Source organism: Rhinopithecus roxellana, chromosome 14, assembly GCF_007565055.1.
Source record: "Rhinopithecus roxellana isolate Shanxi Qingling chromosome 14, ASM756505v1, whole genome shotgun sequence".
Lineage (NCBI taxonomy): Eukaryota > Metazoa > Chordata > Mammalia > Primates > Cercopithecidae > Rhinopithecus > Rhinopithecus roxellana.
In genome coordinates this window covers 38521072-38536227 of record NC_044562.1, presented here as the reverse complement: position 1 = coordinate 38536227, position 15156 = coordinate 38521072, and positions in this window count along the sequence as shown.

Sequence of the window (15156 nt, the reverse complement as noted above, 5' to 3'; positions counted from 1 at the left end):
AAAATTTTTCAGACATCAATTTGATTTCACCTGTATTTCTAGTCATTCGTATAACTTTCACTCTCAAAAAGAAAAAAAAAAAAACCTTAATTTCTTTTTTATGTCAATGTTGTTCACTAGGTGTTATTAATCCTTAATGTGTTAATGATCTTCCTTAGGATAATGTTCTCAACTCTTCAATAGAAGAAGAGTCAGTTCTCCAATTACCAAAATTAATTCTTAGTATACAACACATTCTTAAGTCAGGTGATTTGATCTTGGAAATAATGTCCCCAGAGAAACAATCTTATAAGTGGTGGTTTTGTTCTCAGCCCAGATTATACAACCAACATAAAATGAAATTCACTACAGCATCTTTTCACCAAGTGTGGTGCTTTTTAGTAGTTAAGCACATCCACTCCTCCAGGTAGGGGATAGAAATGCAGTTGTCCCAGCTTCACAATGAGAACAGAGAATTTCTGCTCTGGTCACAGTAGCTCAGAGTGGGGATCCAAGGATGTCCAGAGGCAGGCTACTCTCCCGGGAGCTGCCCCCATGAAGGAGCTCATTGCTGGGAGCAAAGGGAGCCTCAACCAAGGGCTTCACAGCTGCTTCTGCTCTGCTCCCCGTAAAGAAGGCTCTCCAAGCAGAAACCCAGGAGACTCTTTACAGTGAAAACTAGATCTTGTGGCTTTTCATATCAAAACTCTCCAAGGTTTCCCATCACACTTTGAAAAAAAAAATCTAAGTCCTTAACCAGACCTGCATGATCTCGCTGCTGGCTGCTTCCCTGGTCCATTTCCTGGCAGTCTTCCCTGCCTCCCCACCCCACTCACTCTGCTCCAGTCACTTTGGCCTCCCTGTAATTTTTCAAACATTTCAAGCATGTGCCTACTTCAAATCCTCCGTCCCTGCTGATTTCTTTACCTGGAAAGCCCTCCTCTAAGAGGAGACATGGCTGACTTCCTCACCGAATCTCCATCTCTGCTCTAATGTCACCTTCTTGGAGGAAGAGATCTTCTCTGGTGGCCACAAAATAACATTCCAGACACAATCGATTGTGCCACTTCATTTTTTATCACAGCACTTAATACTCTCAGAATCATATTATATATTTGCTGATCTTCCTTAGGATACTGTAAGCCCCATTAGGGCAAGAAATTTTTTTTACCGCTTTATTTTCTTAAACAGTGCATTCCTCGTAGTACACATTTCACCGTATGTGTTACATAGATGAATGAGCAGTTTTACTGCTCATTCAAAGAACATTTCAAAGAAAATGTTCACAAATCATAAGCCTAAAGTTAAAATTGGCCTCTATCACCTCAAAATTTACCAGCCAATCCCAGAGAATGGTTGTTGGCCATACAATAACTAAACATTTCTCTGAACAAAGAAAAGTCTGGAAAATTAACAACCAGCAATTTTTTAAATGAGTGTATGGAAACGTTCATCTTACCACTTTGTGCCCTGATTGTAACCAGAAACGCAAATTGCTATCTAAAAGTGCACTCTCCCTACTCCTATATATTTTCCAAATTGTGCATATCTATATAGTCTTCCAAAGTTCTTGGCTGAAATGCCAGTTACTTAAAGCTACTGGAATTCCCGGATGCAGCATCTTCACCTTCATCACACTGCAGCCTTTAAGGCTTAGAGAGACACATTATACTCAACAGGAGTGAGGACTGCTAATAGTGGAGTGACAGAATGTTAAACCTGAGACATCTAAGAAGCTATTTAATCAGCTGCCTAAATTTATATATAAGCAGATCAAGACCCAAAAACAAGAAGCCACTGATGAACATTTACTATTTCATTAAACACTTTTATAAAAAGGTTTTGTTTATAAGACATTATTTACCATTTTCCCCATTTTTGTTGATTTACAAGGGTCTTAGTTTCATGCTGCTGTAACAGAATATCACAGACTGAGTAATTTATAAGGAAGAGAAATTTATTTCTCACAGTTCTGGAGGCAGGGAAGTCTAAGATCAGGACACCAGCATCTGATGAGGGACTTCTTACTGTGTCACCCGGGCTGAAGAAAAAAGAGAAGGCAAGAGAGAGCAAGAGGGGGCTGAACTCATCCTTTTATAAGGAATCCACTCATGTGAGAATGGCATTAATCCATTCATGAGTGCAGAGACCCCGTGATCCTAACACCATTCATTATGTCCCACCTCCTAACACCATTGAATTTGTGATCAAGTTTCTTACTCATCAACTTGCAGACACATTCAAACCATAGTAACAAGCATAAACTTGTTTTGTTTATTTTCCAGTTGTTTCTTTAATGAACAAATCTTTAGAACCTGTTGTAGTGAACGGCTGTTGATTTTTGCCTGTTTAGTAACCCTCAGTTCCTCCCCAGACACACACAGCTCTAAATCACTAACTTTTTCCACATCTTGAGGCTAAGTCCTTGGATGGAGCTGAAACCGTCCTCAGATACAGAATGCCTCGGTAGTTCTTAGTTAGTTTCATGCTGCTATAACAGAATATCACAGACTGAGTAATTTATAATGAAGAGAAATTTCTGAACAAAGAAAAGTGCCCTGATTATAACCAGAAATGCAAAAATGCTATCCACAACTGCATTCTCCCTACTCCTACATATTTTCCAAACTACAGATCTATGTAGTCTTCCAAAGCTCTTGGCTCAAATGGCAAGGTTCAGATTGGAAAATTGCCTCTGACCCTAGACTTCTTAACTGGGGAATAGACTAGCCCTCTCCACAGTGAATGGCTTGTGGATGAATACATGACCCAATTAGCACTAATTGCAGGACTCAGAAGTCCAACTTACAAGAGTCAACAAGAGAGGAAAATTCAGTGGGCCACCAGGGGGAAGCCTACTTGAAAAGTTAGCCAACACAATTAAAAGCAGAGACAAGAGATGGAATGAACTATCCAGCTATGTCTACACCTTGATTTTTCTGTTACTTGGGTCAATACACTGAGTTGAGTTTTCTGTCACATGCCACCAAAAGTATATGAACTAAGAAATAACTGCAGAGTGTTGTATAAATTTACAGAAGAAAACAAATACAGGGTTATAATATAGCATTTGAACACACAACAATAGAGCTTTCCACATTGACTTGCATTCAGTAAAGATGACCAGCCTTCTAAAACTGGAAGCAGTACAAATATATAGTTAGTAAGTTTCTTGGCTCTGGTTTAAAGCAAGGGATCTACTGCTTGAGTTTTAATCATCTGCATTTCTTCTTCTATCCCAGTCTCTAAGAGAAATAAATGCCAGTAAATTGTTCTAGAAAAAAAAACCTCGTGGATCAAATTTCTATTTTTACTGGCTTATAAAAAAGTTTTTAATATAAAAAGATACTATAATTATTTAAAACTGCGGCTGCAAAAAAATTAAGGTCAATTGGAAGATTTGTTTTTATTCTTAAGGCAAATAAATAGATGACTGTAACAACTGCATACATAACTATCCACAGTTCCTGTGGCCTACAAATGTAGCTACAGAAAAGATGCTGTCCAGCATAGCAGCTTTCAGTTGGGCAGAGTAATAGTGCCCAGCCAGAAAGGTTCAATTTTCCGTTCTCTGTGTGGGATCACTCACCTAATAGAGCTGGAAATAATAATAACTAGCAAAACAAAATGGAAAAGGTACACCAAGATAAGAGCTTTCCAATTTGAACCCTGTTTAAAAGGGGGGATATAGTAAAAATTCTTTTTTAGCAACACATTTTCCCATCCCGAAGAGCTTTGGAAGGTTTAATGTGCTCTCAGTTTTCTCTGGGGGGCCACAGTCCATGAGTCATTTGGCTAAGTAATCTGTGTTCCAGACTTTTCTTTACTCAGAAGAATGTTTAGTTATTGTATGGCCAACTACTCCTATTTCGCTAACTTACCTTTCCCAGGCATTGGCTGGGAAATTGAATTCAAGCATTTATTTGAAGTCTGACTGGAGGTAGAGTCATAGTTGCTATGATTATCCATGGCTGTGTCTACATAGAAACAAAAGTTCTGCTTGTAAACAGTAATGCAGAAAATTAAATCAACCCAAAGAGTTCAGAAGAAAAAAAAATACTCTTACTTTTTTAAGTAAGTAAATTGATACCAGTGTGTTTTTACTATGAATTAGGTGGAAAGCTTCTTTACTTTGTATTCTTTACTTACATTTGTAAAAACAGCAAAAATGAATGGAAAGTTCTATTAATTCAGAAGTAGATTGATATAATAAAGATGCCCATTCTCCCCAAATTGATATATAGCTTTAATGTAAATCCTAACAAAATCCCAACAAGGTGTTTCATAGATACAGACAGGTTTATGCTAAAATTTATACTAAAAGGCACAGGAAGCTGAAACAATTTTACAAAAGAAGAATAAAGTGATAGGAATCACTCCACCCACTATTACAGCATCCTATATAGATACAGTAATCAAGATAATGTGGTGTTAGTGGAGGGATAAGTGCATAGATCCACAGAACAGAAAACCTAGAAATAGTCCCACACAAATATGTCTGACTTTTTTTTTTTTTTAAGATGCAAAAGCCTTCAATGGAGAAAGGATAGCCCTTTCAACAAATAGTGCTGGAGCAATTAGACATTCATAGGCAAAAAAAAAAACCAAAACAATCCTCACCCTAATCTTCATAACTTTCACAGAAATCAACTCAAAACGATCATACATTTAAATGGGAAAGTAAAACGATAAAAATTTTAAGAAAAATACAGGAGAAAATATTCAGGACCACAAGCTAAATGAAGAGTTCTTAGATTTGATACTAACAACACAATCTATTAAAGAAAAAATAAATAAATAAATTGAGCCACATCAAAATAAAAATTTTTTGCTTGGTGAAAATCTCTGTGAAGAATATGAAAAGACAAGCAGCAGACTAGGAAAAAGTATTTGTAAATCACATCTCACATCTCTGACAAAGGACCTGTAATATCAAATATATTTAAAATCCTCAAACTCAACAGTACTAGGTTCCACTTTGAGAATTGAAGGGCTTGAAGGGCTCTTCAGACCTACTCTACAAAGAAAAACCATAACTAGTAAAATTACCAAAAACAAAAAACAAAAAAACCTCTTTGAGTTTCTGACATTTGAACTACAGCCCACTCTCACCATCCCCCTCCTACCTCAGTGAAACAGAAACTTCACTTTGGATGGGTACCATCAAGTATATGTGAATCCTTCTCCGTTTATCTCCCCAGGAGGGGCAGTCCACCATCATTTCTCATCCTTTCTCCAGTTCCATGTTACAGAGGCTAAATTCCAGGTGAGTGCAGCTGGGCAGTCAGCAGCTCCCTTCCTTACCCAGCTTGTAGACTAGAGGGTCTTCCCTAGACAGGGCCCTAGATTCCAGCAAAAATACTAAGAAACTGGACCACTCGTGCATTCCTGACGGGACGGTAAAATGATATAGTCATCCTGGAAAAGAGCATGGCAGTCTCTTACAAAACTAAAGATGCACTTACCATATGAACCACAAATTGCACTCTTGGACATTTATCCCAGAGAAATGAACATTTATGTTCACACAAACCCTGTACATGAATATTCATAGCAGCTTTGTTCATAATAGACAAAAACTGGAAACCACCCAAATATCTTTCCATGGATGAGCAGTTAAACAAATTGTGGTTGATCAAGCCATAGACTACTATTCAGTAATGGAAAGGAATTGATACACTAATCAACTTAGATAGATCTCAAGAAAATTACACTGAATGAAGAAAAAGCCCACTAAAAGTCCATCTTAAAAGGTTACATAGTATATAATCCCATTTATATTACATTCTTGACATGACAAAATAATGGAAAGCAAATTAGTGGCTGCCAAGAATTGAAGTTAGGTGGCTATGCAAGGATAGCAGGAGGGTTCCTTGCAATGGAATTCTTCTGTATATTGACTGTGGTGGTTGTCACATGAATGTACCCAGGTCATAAATTGCATAGGGCAAAATACGTAGACAAAATACACAGACACCCAGCAGTGAGCGCATGGAAAGCTGGTGAAATCTGAATGTGAATGGCTTGTCTCCACATCAGTTTCTTGTTTGTGCTTTTGTATCACAGTAATGTAGAGATTACGATAGAGGAAACTGGATGAAGGGTACATGGAATTTCTGTGTATTATTTCTTACAACTGCATGTACATCTACAATTATCAAAATTTTTAAAAAGAGTTTAATAAAAGCAAATTGATGGCACACAAAGTTGAATGATCAAAGGATTTTTAGACAAGCTCGGCTGAGCTACTTATACCATTACTACCATTTGAAACAGAAAATTGCCTTTATTTTGCCTTACTGTGGCCCTTTAAGAAATAAAAGACATGAAAAACAGTATTTGAGGGCTACTTTCTCCAGCTATGCTCTGTGACCACTAACAGGTTGAGGAATTTGTTTTCGTTAATCATAGGTGTTGCCACAGAGGTGATTCGGTGCTGAGAAAGCACACGGTCAGTGGTGTCATGGGCGTGAACCGAGTCCTGGCTTTGTCTCCTGCACAAGCTGTGAAATAGAATATGTGACTTGCCTACTCTCAAAGTCAGACTTGTAAAATGGTGTAAGAATAATACGTAACAGAATTTTGTAAAAATTAACTGTGATTTGAAAAATAAAGGTAAATAAATGGCCTTCGTAAAGGATTAAACAATTATTGCTGTGAAATTGAAATGAAGCCCCTTTCACCCCACTGTGAGTTCAATAAATATTTGTTTAATGGAATTGATGGAAGCCCCAAAGGGAGAAGCAGGTGCTGGAAGCCCTACTAGAATCCAGACTGAAATCAGGGCCAAATCTCACAGCTCAGCACAATGGGCAGCGCAGAGGAAACATGTGATAAATGTCTGCTGATGTAATTAGCTAGTGAGATAGGGGCTGCGGCAAAGACAGTGTTGAACTAGTTCACCAGTTTGCTCTAGTCTTGTCTTTATCTGTGTAAGGGTAACTGATGCAAAGCAATAAATTACTCAAATATGATAAAAAATGAAATAAAATAAAATAAAATAAAATAAATCTAAAAAAGAAAGAAAGAAAGAAAGAAATTGAAATGAAGCCACAGTGGCACTTCAGCGCTTACCTAGCCAAATCCTGAATTTTATGGATGAGAAAACTGAGGTCAAGAAAAGTGAGTGTCTAGAGTGCCTAAGAGTAGATGTAGAGCAGCTTGTTAGATAAAGAGTGAGGGCTTTGGAAGATCAGTCCCCTTTTCATAAGAGAAAGATTTTTAAACATTTGAAGGAAATCACCTATGATTCTACTTTATTTTGATGTCTTCACTGCACCCAGGAGATTCTACATATATTATTATTGTTTCATAAATGAGGACAGTTTCAATTACCAAAGCAAACTGCATAGGCAAATTCTAACAATATACTTTAATTTCACATACCTTTCTTTGTCACACTGTTAGTCCCAATTTGAAAACCAGCACAGTTTTTCTTCCCTTCATCTCAACAAAAAGAGAGCAAAGTTCAGGATTTGCAGACATTTGTTTCTAAATTTTCTTATGGGATAATATAATCAAACATCTCGGTAAATTTTTATTCATTAAAATACAAATTCTGTCAGCTTAGCCATGGTCTTTACCTTTGGAAAATGAACTTTTTGTTCTTTTTATGGAAAGCTGAATAGAAATGTTAGGATTTTGTTTTATAGCAGTGTTTCATTCTCCAAGTCTACTTGTCTCAAGACTTTTTATAATGCATTATAGACCTGGATTTTTCCAGTTCTCACCTGAGCCAGTAATAAGAAGTATATTTAAGAAGGTGCCTTTTTCTGAGCCTCTAGGCCAGGAATATATTCATCTTTATGTACACATGTTCTGATAACCTCATATAACTTTATGTCTTATTCTTTAACAAGTTTATTTTGTAAGCCAGCCCTGCTGAAACAACAACCTTAAGCTCCCTAAGGGTTTCCACTACCATAATATCAGCTTTCCTGGACTTCACTGTGTCACAACAATTCCCCATGGCTGTGTAATAATAAAAACTTCTACATGTACGGCACTTTAAATATTTCAAAGTGTATTAACCCATATCAGTTTTAGCCTGTGACTCTTTGCCAATGTTATTTTTTTTCTGTTTAAAAGTGAGGTTGGAAACAGAGAGGAAAGAGACTGCCTGTGTTCTTAGGGATGGAGCCTTGGACCAAAAAGCAGGGGTCTTTTGGACTCTGGCTCCATTTCTTCCCTGACTGGCAGCCAGTACTCACAACTTCTTGCTCTGAGCTTTCAAGAAGGCTGGATCAGTCACTTTAGAACAGACTCGACCTAGACAGTCTACCAAGGTAAAATGTTGTATCTCAGGAAACCATGGCCTCTCAGCTCCTAGGGTGTTCAACCATAAACTGAATGGGTAATTAAAGTGGATTCAGTCAAATGGGTGGTTAGACACGAAGACATGGAAGGTCATTTCTACTACTGACGTTCTGTGATTATAACAAAATACATTTTAAAGTCTAAACTACAATATCTTTTAGTAAATTGCTTTCTCATTTTCTTCTTCCTTACAGACTATGATTGTTAAAAAGTAAAAAACAGGCCGGGCGTGGTGGCTCAAGCCTGTAATCCCAGCACTTTGGGAGGCCGAGACGGGCGGATCACGAGGTCAGGAGATCGAGACCATCCTGGCGAACATGGTGAAACCGCGTCTCTACTAAAAAATACAAAAAACTAGCCGGGCAAGGTGGCGGGCGCCTGTAGTCCCAGCTACTCGGGAGGCTGAGGCGGGAGAATGGCGTAAACCGGAGCTTGCAGTGAGCTGAGATCCGGCCACTGCACTCCAGCCTGGGCGACAGAGCGAGACTCCGTCTCAAAAAAAAAAAAAAAAAAAAAAAAACAAGAATACTCTATGCCATTAATAAATTCTTTTTTTTTTTTTTTTTCCCAAGATGGAGTCTTGCTCTGTCTCCCAGCCTGGAGAGCAGTGGCCAGATCTTAGCTCAACGCAACCTCTGCCTCCCAGGTTCAAGCGATTCTCCCACATCAGCCTCCCAAGTAGCTGGGACTACTGGCATGTGCGAGCCACCACGCCTGGCTAATTTTTGTATTTTTAGTAGAGACGGGCTTCGTCATATTGGCCAGGCTGGTCTCAAATTCTTGACCTCAAGTGATCTGCCCGTCTCGGCCTCCCAAAGTACTGAGATTATGGGCATGAACCACCGGGTCTGGCCTACATTAATAAATTCTTAATAGTTTTTCCTGCTACTAGTTACTAGTTTCTCCTGTCTCCAATTGACCCTCTATATTAGTGTTGTCCATTAGAACTTCCTGTGATGATGGAAATGCTATCCAATGTAGTCACAACATCTAGCTATGAAGCTATTAAGCACACGAAATATGGCTATAGTAACCACGTAACTCAATTTTAATTTCATGTCATTTTAATAAATTTTAATTTAAATATCCATATATGGCTAGTGGCTACCATATTTTACAGCACAACCTCATGACCATCAAAGTAATAGTCCCCCAAAACAACTCTGCTGCCCTGCTTAAAAATTTCTCCTAGATCCCATTTGAGAATGAGAGGTAGCAAAATATGCCACCCAAAAAATATACTACCTTGGCATAAGGATTCTTTTGAGCTTGAGGCACTTGAAAAGAAGCAGATAAAAGAAGAACTCTGACCTTCTTCTTTTTCTTAAGAGCAGAAGATTACATTTCTATGTGAAAGATGGCCTCCCTATACCAGAAAGAAAGTAACGTTCTTATCAAGGATGAGTTGAGACCAAGAGAATTCTGTACAACCAGACCTCGTTAAAGATTTCTTATCTTCCTTTAGCCTTCCTACACAGTTTAGTCTTTATTCAACCTACTATATGAGCATTTAGTTTTTGCCACTTCTTTGGGTATTCATTTCCTTATGAGGGCTCCCATGTCATGTAAAACATATAAATACATATGTTTTTCTCCTGCTTATGTCTTACATTAATTTAATTCTTAGGCCCAGACAAAAACCCTTAGGAGATAAAGGTGAAAGTTTGTCTCCCACACAACCACATCGCTGTTTCTCAAACTTCCCTGTCAAAATACAACTAACAGTTGAGACTGGAAAGCATATTCCTAAATACAGAAGTTAAACTTAAAAACTGGACAAGTTAGAAATTAACTTAATGTTCTTTTTATCTTTAAAATATGTGTAAATTTTGCCATCCTCTAAGTGACATAACCAAATTTCTCTTAAGACATAAAGGTTTAAACTATCTTGCCATCATATAAAAGAACAAAAATTTCCTACGTCCCTCACTGATCAACAGGTGAGAAGCTATTGCACTAATTATACCACTAATGAAATTAACCACTAACAATTTGAGAAAATCCATCAAAATGAATGATTGTTGCTGCTGCTGAAACATACATCAGGTTTTACACCTAATCAATTTCCCTTCTGGGTATGAGTGTCCTATTTTGAGAATTGAGATTCACCTAAGCATGGGATTATAACGACAATGGTTTCATTGTTTGTTTGTTTTTTAAAAAAAACTTTAACAACTGTGTCAGAATAATAATTGTCAGAACGTTGCCAAAAGTGTTGATGAATGAAAAATAGTTTTAGATATTTGCTGGTGGATATATTTAACCTGTACCAGTTTATAAAGGAGTAAAATCTCTGCTTGCTTATGATCAATGATACAATGTGTTTTACTTTCAAAGGATTTATTAAATCATTTTTCCAGTGCATAAAGATGGCTGATGATGTTCTTTATTTCATTGTAAATATAATTTTCATCACGTAAAAAATATATGCTGAACTCATTTAACAATCATTCTTTTTCAGACAAGCGCAGTGGCTCACTCCTGTAATCCCAGCACTTTGGGAGGCCGAGCTGGGCAGGTCAGGACCAGCCTGACCAACATGGAGAACCCCATCTCCACTAAAAATAAAAAATTAGCCAGGCGTGGTGGTGCATGCCTGTAATCCCAGCTACTCAGGAGGCTGAGGCAGGAGAAATGCTTGAACCCAGGAGGTGGAGGCTGCGGTGAATCCAGATCACATCATTGCACTCACACCTGGGCAACAAGAGTGAAACTCCATCTCAAAAAAGAAAAAAAAAAAGAATCATTCTTTTTCAATAAAATAAATAATACATTTGTAACATGAAAAAATTAATATGGTATTCATAGAAGAGTGCAATAAGGCCATGTTCTTTATTTTCTATAATTAAATTAAACTACTTTATGAAACCCAATTTCACTGATGGAGGAAGAGCAACATGCATTTAAATTTGCTGATTAAACCTAATTCACATTTCCTTGCTTAAAACACTCTCTTTCATGGAAATTTTCAGTCAATTCAAAATATACCTTCCCATGAGGGCATTTTTCTTTTCCTCCTCCTTTTTCCTAAGATGGAGTCTGCATTCAAAGTAAGCTTTTCAAAGCTTCATAGCAAGAAGCAGGACCTCTAGTTTATTTAACCTTGAAAAGATCATCGAGCAATTTTTCCTTTGCTTGGGAACTGTGCTTTTCATAGTATTGTCTCTACCTACAACGTTCTTCTATTTAGCTGCAAGATTTCTTGTGATTTTTCTCCTTTGAAATGTGCCTGGTTTTTTTAATATTACTGCAAAAGTAATGGCTACAAAAGGCATCGTGTTGTAGATTTATTTACATCTCCTCAATCGCAAGCTTCATATTTTAAACAAACATCTTATCTATATCTCCCTCTTAATCTTCTTTTAATTTGGTTTTTCTGTGCATTTTCTAGCTGTGTTTGTCATGATGCTCCCACCTTCTTTGCTGCCAGTGCCAGTGCCAGGGTCAGATTGCTCTAAACTTACCTTATTACCATGAATATTTACATTGGCTTTAAGCATCCTATTTTTGTCCACTGCTCTATGTTCCTGAAACTGCCCAATGGGTTCTCCTTGCCTACTGCCCGGACAAAGCCAATTTATCAAGACAGGGGAATTGCAACAGAGAAAGAGTTTAATTCATGAAGAGCTGGCTGTGTGAGATACTAGAGTTTTATTATTACTCAAATCAGTCTCCCAGAGAACTCAAGGACTGGTGTTTTCAAGGATAATTTGGTAGGTGGCAGGCCAGTGAGTCTGGAGCACTGATTGGTTGGTTCAGAGACGAACTGATAGGGAGTTGAAGCTGTCCTTTTATGCTGACTCAGTTCCTGGGTGAGGGCCACAGGACTGGTTGTCAGGTCTCAGTAGGGACATCCCACTGTCAGAAATGCAAAAATCTGAAAAGACATCTCAAAGGTCAATCTTAGGTTCTGCAATAGTCGTGTTATCTTCAAGAGTAATTGGGGAAGTTGCAAATCTTATGACCTCCAGAACAATGGCTGGTAATTATTTAGAATTCAAGCTCCTCTCATCCTTTCTTGGTAGCCTTTCATTAGTTTTACAAGAACAGTTTAATTTGGGGGAAAGGCCATTATTTAAACTATAAACTTAATTTCTCCCGAAGTTAGCTTTGCCCACGCCCAGGAATGAGCAAAGATTAGCCAGCCTGTGAGTTAGAGGCAAGATGGAGTCAGCCATGTCAGATTTCTCTCACTGTCATAATTTCCTCAGTTACAATTTTTGCAAAGGTGGTTTCATTCCCAATTGTCTTTATAATTTTCCATTATTACACATTTAAAATGTAAACTGACTGACAGAAAAATTTATCTAAAAATTAATCTAAAACTTTCAAACAGTATCACTACTTCCGTATTATCAGAGAATACACTGCAGGAAGTAGAGCCAAGCATACCAGTAATCACATGTTTACAGACTAATCTTCCTTTGGCTGTAGTTCTAGAAGAAAGTTGATCAGATATGTGGACTGTTTGTGTATTTGTGTAGCAAACATTTTCAAAAAATAGTGGTAGTGACTCATAAACTGGTAAACATGTTTCTCGAAAAAAAAAAAAAAAAGAAACCTAACTCTTGGTGAGTCTTCCAGGACTCATGGAGGAGGCTCATTTTTCAGCTAACCTGTCTCATAGACTAGAATCTGTTATGTGGACCTGCAACATTAACCAATGTAGTAGACACTGTCAGGCTGGAGCCAAGGAAGGCCTTTTTGCCGCAGCTTTTTCAGCTGTCAGGTCCTTCAGGGTCAGGCAAAACTGCAAAGAGCCTCCTTGTCTAGGTCAATGCCCTTCCCAAGAAGGTCTACCTCCAACGACTAATACATGGAGGCTGGGTCATTTCAACCCCATGCAGAGCCACACTGACAGAGCATCTTTAGTTCCAAGTTTCTCCATGGAGTCTGCAGAGGCTATCACAGGGCCTGCTTTAACGCTTGGCTTCTCTCTCAGCTCAATCCTGCATACTTTCCCTTCTTTCCACAGTAAACTTCCCACATACTAATCTTAGTCTTGGTGACTGATTTCTGGAGAACTGAATCTGCTGCCACATAAGCTCACTTTCCTGAAATATTAGTCCTGTTTCTTACAGTACTGATACCGTAACAAACAATTATCTGATTTTCTAGTCATTCACTAAGCATAAAATATTACATAAACCATCTAACCTAGTGGTTCTAAATGAACCACTGGGGAGATTTCTTTTTTTTAATATTAGTATCCAGACCAATTAACTGTGGGAATAGGCCCCAGGAATCTGTATTTTTTAAGAGCTTTCCATGGGGTTCTAAAGTGTAGCCAAGATTGAGAACACTCAATGCTTTCAGGAAAAAACATACAACTAACCAACGGGGGAGAAAAGGATTCTGCTGCATTTGCCTGTGCTTATGTACGCTAAAACATGTTCCCACCACCTAATATGCTAGCCGGTTTGCACATACACCGATCACCTCTGCTTTTGCTCATGTTCCAGTGGGTGAACTATTCGTGCTTCTGGTCAAGACCAGCTTCTCCCTCTGTGCAATGGATCCCATCTTCTCAAAGACCTCTCTCTAGACAATGCCCCCTTCGGTTCTGCACCATTACTTTTTCTTTCTCCACTGTATTGTTTCCGTTAACATACAGACAGCCAGAGATGTCTCCATTCTTTACAAAAAGAAGAATCTCAACCCCACACTCTTCTCCAGCTACTTCCACTCTTCCAGCTATTGAGTCATGCCTCTGCTCCTTTTTCAGGTAAATGTCTTCAAAAAGTTAATTGTATATGCTTTCACCATTTCCTCACCTTCCATTCTCTCTTGAGCCTACTTTAATCAGGCTTTTATCCCAACCCTCCAACTAAAGATGCTTTTATCAAGGGTGCAGTGACATTGACATTGCCAGACTTAGTCTGCATATTGCTAAATCTGTCACACGCCTTTGACACAGTCCATCACTTCCTCCTTGGACACCGTCTCAAGTGTCTGATGTCCTGAATAGCACACCCTCTTGAGATTCTCCTCCTGCCCTAATGGTCCCAGTCCTCCTTGCTGGCTCCTCATCTTCCCAGTCACTACACATCACTTTGCTGAATGAGGGGATTATCCCAGTTTTGTGGCTTTAAATATTATCTCAATGCTTGAGATACTCAAATGTATATTCCCAATGCAGACTGTCCCCCGAATTCCAAGCTTATTTATCCCAACTATCTCTTTCAATCTCCGCTTGGATATATAATTATCATGTCACACTTAGATCATGTCAGTTCTTCTCAGTCTCAGTAAATAACATCACCAACCTTCTCGCTCTTGCCAATATCTTTTTTTTTTTTCTTTTTTCTTTTTGGAGTCAGGGTCTCACTCTGTCACTCAGGCTAGAGTGCAGTGGTGCGATCGTGTCTCATTACACTCTCACTACAGGACCTAGGTAATCCTCCCACTTCACACTCCCGAGTAGCTAGGACTACAGGCACATGGCATCATACTCAGCTAATTTTAGTATTTTTTGTAGAGACAGGGTTTTATCAGGTTGCCCAGGCTGGTTTCGAACTCCTGAGTTCAAGTCATCCACCCACCTCGGCCTCCCCAAGTGCTGGGATTATAGGCATGAGACACTGTGCTTGGCTCCAAAATCTTTAAAGCCTTTCTAAACTGTTCTCTTTGATTTCATACCACAAAATTTGTTAGCTCCACCTTTAAAATATATTAAATATATTTAGATTAAGACCTCTTTTCATCACCACCCTGCTGTCACCCTAAGAAACCATCATCTCTCAAAATAAATCCTAATGTCCTTTGGGCTTTCTAGGCCTACTCTTTATACCCCAGGCTACCTGTCCAGGTGAATCTCTTCCAGCTCTCCTCCATGAATTTCTGTCTCACAGAATGCATGTA